Source organism: Hipposideros armiger, unplaced genomic scaffold (genome assembly GCF_001890085.2).
Source record: "Hipposideros armiger isolate ML-2016 unplaced genomic scaffold, ASM189008v1 scaffold_233, whole genome shotgun sequence".
Classification (NCBI taxonomy): Eukaryota; Metazoa; Chordata; class Mammalia; order Chiroptera; family Hipposideridae; genus Hipposideros; species Hipposideros armiger.
The window spans coordinates 1,350,216-1,363,046 of record NW_017731583.1 but is presented as its reverse complement, the minus strand read 5'-3'; the positions used below and the strand labels follow the sequence as shown (position 1 = coordinate 1,363,046).

Below are 12,831 nucleotides of genomic sequence, written 5' to 3'. Positions count from 1 at the left end.
ACACTCAGAAAAACAGAGTAAATAAAGAGACATTCCACACCTGAAAATGAAAAGTGTTGTGGGCCAAGATTTAATAACCGCTTTACATTTTAAAAAATATATTTAAGAGCAAAATGCACACTAATGAAATTACTGATCTTACCAAAACCACTTACTACAAAATGACAACCTAATAATTACAACCTAGTAAATTTATTAAAAGACTAATAAATCTTTTATAGCCATATATTTTATAACAAATTCTCTGATAGATGAGTAACTCTCGTCACTGATTTTTCTGACTTCTAAAAGATGCTGGTGCACTTTAAAGAAGGAATAAGACATTAAGAATAGAAAGATACCAGAAAACAAGGAGTTGAGTGGATGGTCTCCGTATTTCTTCAACAGGGACATAAGAGTTCACCTCCTTAAGCTAAAAACATCTCTGCTGGGAATCCTAGAGGGAGACAAGTCAGTAAAAAGAAGAAATCAGTGGGAAAAGGCAAGAGGGGGGACATTTCCCTTACTATACTACAATATTTAGTCTAGAACCTTGGAGGTGGGGTACCACCAATGTCCAAGCTAAAAGGGAACTGAAAAAAATGACCCCACTATATAAACTGTTTAGTGTAATTCTACTTTAATGGGGGATGGGGAAATGGAGTGCAACTGTCCACTATAACCTCATCCAAGGTAAGAAGTGACAGATAAAAAAAAGTAGAACTAACTTTACCAGATAGAAGCTGGGAATAAAGCATTTTATTACAAAAATATTCTTTTGAATAATGAGCTTCCTAAGGCATTAAGAGACTGATTTAAATTTATTTTTAAAAGAACATGATTTGTACACAGCTTCAGCTGCATTAAGGTAACATTTTCTAAACTGTGCCAGTCCTGAGAAAGGACCCCGCAGCCTGCCAACTTCACCACATGCCCACTGTGATCCTTCAACAGTCACTAACAACCAAGACACTGGCAACCACTATGTCTTTGTTCCTTGTGTTTGCTTAGGGGCAACCTTTATTATCCTATTAATATTCTCTAAACTGTCCCTGGTCAGATACAAAACAAAGGATCCGTTCTAGCAGAGTGATGATATTAAAGGAAAAGTATTAGATGCATAAGAGGTTTGACACCTGGACAACCCAAATTATAGTTTGCTCAATTCAATTGTATGTCAGTTACAAGTAAAAAGCAGCAGCAAGATAAATTTTCTTTTTATCTCAGGAGATGAACTAAAAGAATGACTTAAATCCAGCTGTTTCCTTAATACTTATACCAATGATGAAAACAGATTTCTAAATGAAGAGTTTCAACTCAGTACACATTTAACGCAGCTTAATAGATACAACATATAACGTTCTTTCCTTCACTTTTAAAAATTCCCAAGTTTCAAAATCACAAACTAATGATTCCGTATTATACCACCAGTGCAGCAACCAACAGTTTACTTAACAAACTCAGCCAAGGTACATTCAATGTTCCATGGGAGACAAACGGAAGACACGTATCTTCATCACCAAGAAACTTATACTAGTCAAAAAAATCGTCAAAATGTTTGATATAACCTTTCTCAATTACTGACAGGTGCAAGAAGTCATATGATAAACACATCCACTGTTTATTGTGGGTAATCTTTTTATATTAGCATAAGCATGTGATTAAAAAATAAACACAATACTCAGAAATAATTGGAAAGTAAATTTACATTCCAAATGTTCCCAACAAGCTTGCCCAGGAATGAGAATAGAGAAGTGAGTTATGTCCTGATGTTACAGGTTACTAAACCTACCGGACCACAATGTCCTCAATTATAATATGGAGAACAGACTGGACGCAGATGGCAAGTGTCTTTATTTCTTCAAAAGCCAATTCCAATTAACTGGTAATGTCTGCCTCTAGAGCAATTTGCGCAGCTATTAACTCCACCTGGCCTTCAGAAACTGGGTGTAGAAGATGCCGCTACTGACTTATCATCAGAACGTTGGCCTGAGTTCTTTCCAGTAGCAGCGACCTGCTGCACACCCACATGCTCTCTCTCCTCCATCTTCCTTCTGATCAATAGCTGCAATTCAGCTCAAGGAGGCTGCAAAACGAGACTGTGCAACCAAGCACATCCCTAATTTTGAACAACAGATAACACCTAGCATGTACTGATGTTCTAACCACTTAACACCTATTAACACATTTAATTTGCAAACAATCTCTGTGATACAGATTCTAGTATCATTATCCCCATTTTACAGAGGAGAAATGGAGGCACAACCAAGTGAAGCATGTCCAAGGCTTCAAAGCAGGTAACAGAGTCTGGCTCCTGATCTCCCATTTTTAACTGCTTTGCTTACTGCATCTCTGTCAGCTGACTTCATTTCTGTTCGTGCTATGCACGAGTAAGCCAGAAGCCCAGGTTTCACGGTGGTGTAAGTCTATATTTTATCTGCAGTTCTGAAATATTTACTCTCTCCAAGAGTCCTGGATTTTGGCAAATAGTGCTCAAATTACCCATATCTTGGGCTCCAGTAGATTACTTTATTTGGCATATTTTTTTAAGACAAAATAGTTTCATAAATAATCCATCCCACCACGTAAAATACACCTTCCATTTAGTAGAACCCTCAGGAAATGCAAGTTTTAGGGTTAAAGTAATTCTCCCATTAACGGAACATTAGTCAGAAAATTGGAAGGAGGGGGTGATTCCTAAAGCTTAAGAGATCAGCATTGTGAAGAGAATCTCTCAAGGGGTCATTTTAAAGGGCTTCACAATCTTTATTCTGAGCATCGTTTCTCACCGTCCAGAAGTGTAGAAGGCATATGGCCTAGGAGACTGAACTCAGTGGTAAATCGCCCAGCATGACTACAAAGTTGATTTTCTGAATAAAGCACATTCTCCTGGCAGGAGGGGTCGGGGGAGAGGGGCATGCCACTTCTCAAGTAATCTGCTGAATATGTAGGGGTTTTTTTATTATTATTATTAGTTTCAGATGTATAAAACAAGATAATTAGACATTTACACATCTCAGAAAATGATAACCCCAACAAGTCTACCACTCATCTGATACCATACATCGGTATTACAATATCATTGACTATACTCCCTGTACTTTACACCCTGTGTCCATATATAGATAGATAGATAGATAGATAGATAGATATAGATAGATATAGATAGATATAGATATATAGATATTTGTTATAGTTGACATTCAATATTATTTTATATTAGTTTCAGGTGTACAGCACAGTGGTTAGGTATTTATATAATTTATAAAGTGACTCCCCCCCATCAGTCTGGTACCCATCTGAACACCATATATACATATATATATATATATATATATATATATATATCTTTTACAACATTATTGACTATATTCCCCATACTGTATTTCATATCCCATGACTATTTTGTGACTACCCGTTTATATTGCCTAATTCCTTCACCTTTCTCACCCATCCCCCCAACGCCCGCCCCCTCCCCGCTGCCCCCAGCCACTGTGGAAAACAGTATGGAGGTTCCTCAAAAAATTAAAAATAGAACTACGTTATGACCCAGCAATTCCACTCCTGGGTATTTACCCAAAGAAATCCAAAGCACTAACTCAAAAAAGTATATGCACTCCTATGTTAACTGCAGCGCTAGTCACAATAGCCAAGACATGGAAACTGAAATGCCCATCAATAGATGATTGGATAAAGAAATTGTGGTACATATATACAATGGGTAGTACTCTGCCATAAAAAAAATGAAATCTTGGGCCGGCTGGGTGGCTCAGTTGGTTAAGAGCTCGCTCAAGAGTTTGAGCTCTGAGCAACAGCGGTTCGAGTCCAGCCTGAGCTGAGCAGCCGCTGAGCTGCCAACAGGTAGCAGGATGGCTCAGCTAAAAAAAAAAAAAAAAATGAAATCTTACCATTTGTAACAACATGGAAGGACCAAGGAGATATAATGCTCAGTGAAATAAGGCGGACTGAAAGAATAATTAGTCTTAACCCTTGTTAAAGAGGGTATACACCTGGCCCCACAAAAATGCAAACTTCAAGGAGTAACAACCGTACAGAGTAATTTTAAAAGAATTTGTTATACAAAAATCATGCTCCAGTGTGCAATTATCGTCAGGTGTTCCCACTGGACCCTTTCACATATTGCTACATTTCAGATAATTTATTTAAACAAATCAACCACCTATCTGGCTTGTCTCCAAATTCAAAATTCACGGAATCAAATATAATGGGCAACTATTTTTTTATATTTCCTTTCTCAACAGCAACAGTGTATGTAATAAGAAATTTACAAGAGATCAAACACATGGTGATGAAAGGAGAACTGACTGTGGGTGGTGAACACACAATGTGACATACAGATGATGTATTACAGAACTGTACACCTGAAACCTATATAACTTTGATAACCATTGTCACTCCAATAAACTTTAATTAAAAAAAAGAAATTTATACTCAAGCTTCTAAACTTTAAAGTACAGTATAAAAAGAATAAAAATATGAAATAAAAATGACTATTAAGAACATTTTGAAAGAATGATAGGTCTTAAGAGGGAATTAAAAAGTTTTCTTTTTTCTTTTTAAGTATTCCAGTTGTTGAAAGAATGTTATTGACAGTGGTTAATAAACTCTTTATGTACCCCAACAGAAAAACGGGGGGAATGTACCCATATTATATACTATGAATGTATGACTATTAATCTATATCTTGAAGTTTATGTCTTATTTTACATAAAAGTAAAACTTAAAAATCAGTTTTCATATTTTCTTCCAAATGAATCATTTTGCACCACACCTTAGAGACCCTAATACAAAAAAACCCAAAAAGAACAAAAAAAAATTCATTTCTAATGATTTCTAATCTCTAGTTTGAAACTTAGTGCACCAAATTAACCATTTTTTCAAATATATTGTAAATGTTTTAAATAAACTACCATCAATAAGAATTAGTCTTTCTTTTGACCAAAGGTATGGGGCCAGATCCCCACTTCATTTCCCATCCCTAAACTTTGTTAGCACTGGGGACTGGTAAGTGTGGTTCTTTTCTTTTCTTTTCTTTTCTTTTTTAAGTTTATTGGGATGACAATGGTTAGTATAGTTACATAGGTTTCAGGTGTACAATTCTGTAATACATCATCTATATTTCACACTGTGTGTTCACCAGCCTGTCAGTTCTCCTATCATCATATATTTGATCCCTTTTACCCTCATCTACCAGCCCCCTCTCCCCTTACCCTCTGTCATTTTTAAAGCAAGAAGTAACAATCTAAGATGTAAAGACACTAGCACCATAACTAAGAGGATGAGACAGATAAAAGTTTGCTTTTCATTAGACAGCTCTTTTCTATACCTGACCCAATGAGACCTGTTTGTTCCACCCATACTATCCAAACCACTGTCCCTGCCACCAGTGTGTGCGTAAAAAGCCAAGGGCCATAAAAACCAAGAGGAAGTCTCCTGTGTTATCATAAAGAAATCTTTATGAAGAACAAATTAAGTTCACTTTGTGAAATGTATAAACCGCACAACAACAAAACCACAAAGGGGAAACAAACTAAATACCTAAGAGGAGAGAATATTTTTGTTGAAATACTATTCGGTTACTCCTAGCTATAAATTTCTTCCTCCGTTTCAGCTCCCTCCAGCACAAACTTATTCTCAGGCAGTAGGTCACCAGGCTGCTCGCTGTCTCAACACCACCTGGGCACTACCCGGCCACTTCCTAACAGTGATCTTGCACTTCGCCCACTACCTGCCTGTATCAAAACAGACAGCCCTAGCTGGGTCCCCTTCGGCACTCTGAAGGAACCAACCCTTCTTGAGTGCTCCTTGGCCTTTTATAGTGGAGGCATGTGACCAGAGTATCCATACCAGCTGTTCCTAATTACCTCTGAGGCTGGGACAAATGACTCAGCAACCCAACTTTTTTAAGGAGTCATCCTACCTTCTTATCCAACCAACATATTGAACAATGGTAAACCACTTGACACAGCCATAGGCTAAACAACAAACAACGCGATGCAATCACCAAACCAAGACGATCCTACTCCAAGCTGACTCACCACAAGTGCCCCCCCCACACACACACACACACCCACTCCCCGCTGCTTCTTTAATCTAAAGGCAGAAGTGGCAAGTGCCTTCAAGCCCAGCCCAGCCCAGCCCTTGCACCACTACCCAAGACCAGGAAGAAGCCGACCTCTTCCCATTTCGCTGCTTGACCAAGTGAAATGCTCAAGGGCTCCGCCACTAACACGTTCGCCGTTTCCACCCTTTATCCTTCACTGTCTGAAGCACAAACCCTCCTGGATGTAATGAGGAGTGTTAAAATATACGAACAAGCACCTGGTAATGGCATCCTCCGTGGGTAACAGTCCCAACACTGATACCATTCTCCAAAGAGATGAGCATCCCTACAAAACAGCCTTTGTTACTTCAAGCAAGGCACAACTGTGGGCAAAAAAAAAGTTCTTTTACAATTGCTATTACGCTATATACCTTGAATCGGCCCAACGTGAACGCAGTGCCCAAAAAGCATTCTCCACAATTCTCCTCGAGGACATGAAACGGCTGTGCGCGAGCGAGACAGCAATGGCACTCGTGTTACAATCAGACCAGCACAAAGCTGGTACCTTGCACCATATTGTGGGAGTCTTAATTACAACGTGCGGGCAAAACTCCAACAAAGGGAGGCCTGGGATCTCCGGCCCTCCGAACCGTTCTTGGCTACACCCGGCCCCTACAAGGTGGTGGTGTTGCTCCAGCCACGGACTCGGCCGTTCTTACGCCGATTTACACGCGCGACACCCACCCAGGCGAGGAGAAGTGGAGGCCAACAGCTCGCTGGACGCCGCGGCTGCAGACGGTGGTGGGAGGGCGCAGGAGGACAATACGGAGCCTGGGCCCGGCCGCGCGGGCGGTGCTGATGTGTCACAGCCCAGCGGGCCGCGGGCTGGGGAGCCGGGGCTCGGACCCGGGGGACCGCGAGGTGGAGGCTCGAGGAGCCGGCGACCGCGACCGCGCGCCCCCTGGCACCCCCCGCCCCCCGCCGCACCCGGAGGTCAAGTACAGCGCGGGCCGGTGAACCACGGCGCTGGCCCGGCGCATCGGGCTCCGGGGCGCCGACGGGTCGCCCCTTCCGGCGGACGCGGCCACTTCCAGGAACGGCGGCGGCAGCCGCCCCCCGCGGGCCCGCGAAGCGCCCCCGGCCGAGAAGGCACTGCCCACCCAGGCCTGCCCGCCGGCCGCCCCTCACTGGCCCGCAGCCCCGGCCGCGCGCCGCCGCCCGGACCCTCCCGAGGAAGGACCGCGGAACCACTCACCAGAGCCGAGGTGCGGCGCGACCCGACTGACGGCAGCGAGCGAACGCGGCGGGCGGCGCGCGCCGCGATCAGGTGACTCACTGCCTCCCAGCGGCCGGCTGCCCTCTCCCCTCCCCTCAGCCTCCGCGGCCGCCGCCGCCGCCTCGGGGCGCCGAAGCCCCACCCGCCTCTCGAAGCCCCGCCCCTCCTTCTCAAGGCCCCGCCCCGCCCTCCCCGGGGCGCCTAAACCCCGCCCTCACTAGAGGCCAGGCCGGGCCCGGGGCTGGTGAGCACACAGCAGGCGCGCGGGTTTCGGCCCAAGTCCTGGGGGCTGTAGACGCGCGATCTGAAGCCCACGCGGGGGGTCACGGGGAGGGACCGCGCGGGCATGGGTGGGCGCGGGAGGCCGCGACCGGGTCCGCGCACGGCGCCCCTTTGGAGGCACAGCCCCCTGCCTGCACGTTCAAGCCACCCGAGGACCACCTCCTTCCCTACTGAGGGCATAAAGGAAAAGGCTGGCTGGCTGCTTCCTCTGCCCCAAGTGGTGCCAGGACACGCGGAATCGAGCAAAGCCACCGAGAGCCCAGAGTGCCAGCGGACAATCCAGACCCTCTCCGGGGTTGCTTCTGCAAGCACCCTGGGCAGAGCACCTCCTGTGCCTACCCGTGGGGGTGGCCGGGAGCCCAGGTTTGCTAGGTATTCGAGCTTGCTGATGGGAATGCGTCAAGCGCATCCAGGATTTTGTAGAAAGCATCTGGCAGCCCTACTTCCGTCTGACAAAAGAAAACAACGCATCGGCTAACAGGTGTTCCCTTTATACTGTGGCTGCCAGGAAACTTGGAGCCAGGTTCAACGCCGGGTGGTGTCAGCCGGCTCAACTCAAGCCCTAGTCCGGCTTTCGTCCTCTGGTGCTTATTCTGGTATTTAACCAGTTGTCAGTTTTAAAATTATGTTCCCAAGCCATTTAGTGTCTCTGAAGTTCAAAGTACTGCCTCTGCGAAGAGAGACGAGCACATGGCAAAGCCTTTTCCATCTGGAGCGAGATGCAAACATACTGGGAACACCACGCCAGCCAACCTGACGAGTCAGGGGGATTTGTGTGAAGGGATTTTTGCCATTGGCTTTTGAGTTCAGGGGAAAAGAGACCAGGAGAAATTGGTGGCTGAACAGCAGTAGCACCAGGGTGTGTAGACCCATTCTTGAACACAGGAAGACAGCCCTGGAGCTCCCAGGGCAGAAAAAAAAAAAAAGAGGCTACCAAGATGATACAGTCAGTCAGGTATCATTATGAACGTGATTGCATTTGTACTCACAGGGTATGGGACTTAGGGCCATTTGAGTGAAAATACTTGAGAAAATGACCTAAATGAAATTGTATGGGAGTGCAAGGAGTGGTGATTCACTATGACCTAGAATCAGGCCAGGAGGTAATCTTTGTATTAGGTCTTAAGTGGAAAGAATGGGGTCCAGCAGTCCAGGGAGGGAAGAGCATATATAAAAGTCCAAAGGTAAAAGGCAGATGGCATTCCGGGCTGCCTGAGGTCACCGAGGGATACAGATATTTAGTTCAAAAGGAGAAAAGGACATTTTGGCATAGACCATGAGAGAACTGGGGTTCTTTTACACATATGCGAGTTTTTGAGGCTTCAATATCCTTCCACCCTGGGCCAATGGAATTATAGTCTCCCTTCCTCCCATACCTTTGCTGTTTCTTCTAGAAGAAGAACAGACCCTTCTGTTTCAGAGGAATTCTTCCATCTTGACTGTAGATGATGGTGGTGATATTTTCTAGCCGAAAAATTGTGGCATATACTCTGGTATGTTTCATTATTTGAAAAGGCTTAGAAAGGCATACCAAGGTGTTGAGAACATGAAAGTAGTTAGGAGTGACTCAAATTCTAAGACTCTCTGGGGCTTGTTAAAATGCAGATTCCTGGGCCCTACCCCTAAAGATTCTGATTTTATAGATCTGAGTGGGACCCAAGGATCTGCATTTTTAATAGTGATGCAGATAGTCTTCAAACCACATTTGAGAAGTACTGAGTTATAACTTAGGTTGTGTGGTAGGGCCTGGGTGAAAAATTGAACTAGAGAATGAAATCAAACCAAGTCAGACAGGAAGGACCTCTTGCACTGTGCCTAGAGTTTGGATTTTACTCCATTAGAGGTCTTCCTAAGTCATGTTTTTAGAAGCTAATTCTAAAGAACTTCACTGCAATTCCATTGCCTTAGATCCTTCTGTCTTTAGATATTCATTCCCTAATTCAATAAACAAAATTGGGTGGCAAAGGTAAAAAAAAATAGGCTTTAAGCCGTGGGGCATTGCGAAGATAAAATAAGCCTAGGTCTCACCAACATACAAAAGTTATAGTTGATACCTCTTCCCTCAAAAGTGATTATGAATTGACCCCTACCAACCCTATCCCAGATTGGAAGTTTTTTGTGGAAAATAAACATTTTATTAGAACACAAAGAGGACTTCCTGTAGCAGATGGGCAAACACACCCTCATGTTTACTTGATACCCGAAATATAAGGTAAGGTAAAGAGAGAAGGAGAGAGAGAGAGAAGGAGAAGGGGAAGGGGAAGGGGAAGGGGAAAGGGAAGGGGAAGAGGAAGGAGGAGGAGGAAGGAGAAGGAGAAGAAGAGGAGTAAGGGAGAAGGGAGAGAGGGAGGGAGGGAGGATGGAAGGAAGAAGACAACATTGAAGCAGAAGAATTCAATGGGGCAGTGGCCAAACGTGCAAGAAGTGCTGCTCAGATACCAGATTTAACGACAACTAACATGGCTCAATTTAGGGCCCAAGTAGGGAAATATTTTTGTGGCTCCAAAAACTAGTTGGTAGCTTTACTGGACTAAAGATGGCCTCAAAATTGTGTTCCTCTCCCCATCACGAAGGGGAGTTTCTTTTCCATCCGCTTGACTCGGGGCTGGCCCAGTAACTGCACAGCTAGGAGAACACTGACGAAGCAACGCTGTGGCCACTCTGGGGCTAGTTTCTAAGGAGGTTGGCATCTTCCACTCCCTCCTTCTTGAAAAGATGGCTGTTGGAACACCGCCTCTCGGAAGAGGCCACCATGCTGTGAGAAGCCCACCGTAGGAGCCTGTGTAGCCTCTCTGTTCCACGGCCCCAGCAGAACAACCAGCCAACAGTCAGAATCAAATGCGTCATGTGAGTGAGCCATCTCAGATGTTCCGGTCTAGTCAAGTGTATACATGACTCCAGCCCCAGCCAAAAGAACCTCCTAGGTAATGAAAATGCATCTTAATTTGTAAGAAGAGCCACAACCACAATGATCAGGGCTTAGAGGGAAATTCTCATAAATAAAGTAGAAAATATGTAGAAAAGACTAATTTTAAACTTGTGTGAAGCTCCTTGATCTGAAATGACACTTGAGACTTTACTGGATTACAGATTAGTTGTACCCCAAATTTCCCTCACTCTGCTGTATATATTTGTATAATGAAGTAGAGAAATTGTTGTCTCAGAAGCTAATGCTGGAAACTGTACTTGATACAGATATAGATATACATATCTATCATCTATATCTACAGAAGGTGTAGAAAAAAATGTATACACATTTTAAGAAAAGAAAAAGACTATATTCAAGTTGTAATAATATATACTGATAACAAAAGATGACTACAAGTCATGTGTATACATTTTTTGGCATCCCCCCCAGTACATATATATATATATATCTCAAAATGAGGTTCTGGGGGTAGCCTGACTGTTCTGCACCTGACTGAGGAAGTGAGAGAGAGGGGAGTGGAGTTGGAGCCAGAAAGATGACAGAGGCTGCACACAGCTTGGTGTAAATGATCCCTCAAGCCCACAGTCAAGTTCCTGAATGTTCTGTGCAGGTGCCTTCCTGTGGAGCCAGTGATGGCTGTGCTTTGTGCTGAGTAGAAACCCCACATACAGAGCCTTCAGCCACAGTCACATGTCTGCAAATGACAGAGAACCCCAGCCCCTGATAGCTCTGTTACATGTGTTTGGTGATATTTACATCAAGGCTTATAGCCTGCTGCTCTTGTCCTATTGCCTTTAAATTTCATGCAAGTATTAAATTCTACTCCACAATGTACTTGTTCTAATAAAAGTATTCTCAAAATAATTAAAAAAAATTTTTTTTAACAACCTGACTCAATGAGTAGAGGTAGGATGAAGGGAATGTAGCCTCATTATATTTTGACTCATAGTTTTGCATATACCAATTCATCTAAAATGACGGTTCTCAACAGAGGCCGATTTTGCCCTCCCAGGAGATATGATTAAGGATATGGGAGTCGGGGTTACGGGTATCTAGCAGGTAGAGGCCAGAGATGGTGCTACACATCCTACAATGCACAGAACATCCCCATAGATAAAATACTTTGTGAATAAAGACACCTTCTTTTCCATTCACAACAAAAACTTCTCTGGCCCAAAGCGTCAATGCCCAGACCTAGAGGTACTCATGTTCCAATGTGAGAAATGTGTATATAAAGTAAAAGAAGGTACAAAGGAAAAAAAGAAATAAATGGAAATAAAATACAATGAAACCAGGGAAGGAGCTAAAAACATTCTACTATTGACTAAGAGGAGCTACAGAGTATCTGTAGCTTCCTAGCAGCCAGGTAAAAAAGGGAAAGCTGATAAGTCAATAATGAGCTACCTGGGGGTAGGACTGGAGTGACCGCAGTGAGAGGAAGAAGAACAGAAATCCTAGAGAAGAGGAAAGGGGTACAGGCTGTGACCCCCAGCACAATAGCCCACTCCCTGGACCAGGCTGCCACATGCAGGAAGTACTTTGGAAATGAAGCAGAGTAACTGACCTCTGAGATTTCAAAGCTATAAAATAAGACCTATCGGATCAGAGGAGAGATATGGGTACTACCATAAAGAGACAGAACTGTCACTTGGGGTGCTGGATTTTCACCACTGGCCTCTCCAGATTCCCGCTCCAGCCTCCTCTACCCTGCTCTATGCCTCAGGAGGCAGGCCTCTAGGCATGGCATCTAGGGGTTCCCCTGGTTGTATTTGAATGGGAGGTGTCAGCTAAAACACAGGTGTCTCCCTGACAGGTCATAGGTTGGCTGTGACTGTATTCCACTACCAAAGACCCAGCTCCTGTCAGGCAACCTTCACCAGAGCTATATGGCCAAAGCAACGTCATTCTAGGGGTGGTGACACTCCCCCCCCCACCTCAGTCAGCCCCAGGCTGTGCCACTGTCCCTTGGCAGGTTAGCTGCCCTCACCCTTATAAGTGGTCCCATATGTTTCCTGTCAGTTCCCTGACTGACTTACCAGGTCAAGACTTGGGGTAACCAGAATAAATATATTAACACATGTAAGGAAAGAAGGGGACTCAAAAGGAGGAGTTCATCAAAATCTGAAGCCTAGAAAAAGAGAAGCAGAGGTGAAAACACAGGTAACACATCCCTTGCACCGTCCAGGGCATGATATTTTATTCCTGGTACTGTTACCTGCAGGATGTGGGAAGGACAGGAGCCACAGGCTACCTTCTGTGGCTTGGTTCCATTAGATTAGCCATCAGAGTCACCCCATTCTT

At 44.3% G+C, this 12,831-nt stretch overlaps 1 protein-coding gene across 3 annotated transcripts in view; it reads right to left on the bottom strand.

Annotated features, from left to right (window-relative positions):
- BACH1 (BTB domain and CNC homolog 1) overlaps positions 1–7,415 on the bottom strand; it is a 45,745-nt gene extending 38,330 nt beyond the window's left edge. For 2 of the 3 annotated variants that reach the window (XR_002125393.1, XM_019654985.1), the window contains exon 1: positions 7,299–7,415. The gene's annotated coding sequence lies outside the window, so the exon portion shown is untranslated. Of the gene's footprint in view, positions 1–6,787; positions 6,995–7,298 lie in introns of those variants that run through there. The other variant, XM_019654989.1, reaches the window with a different exon arrangement.
- Between the last annotated feature and the right edge of the window lie 5,416 nt (positions 7,416–12,831).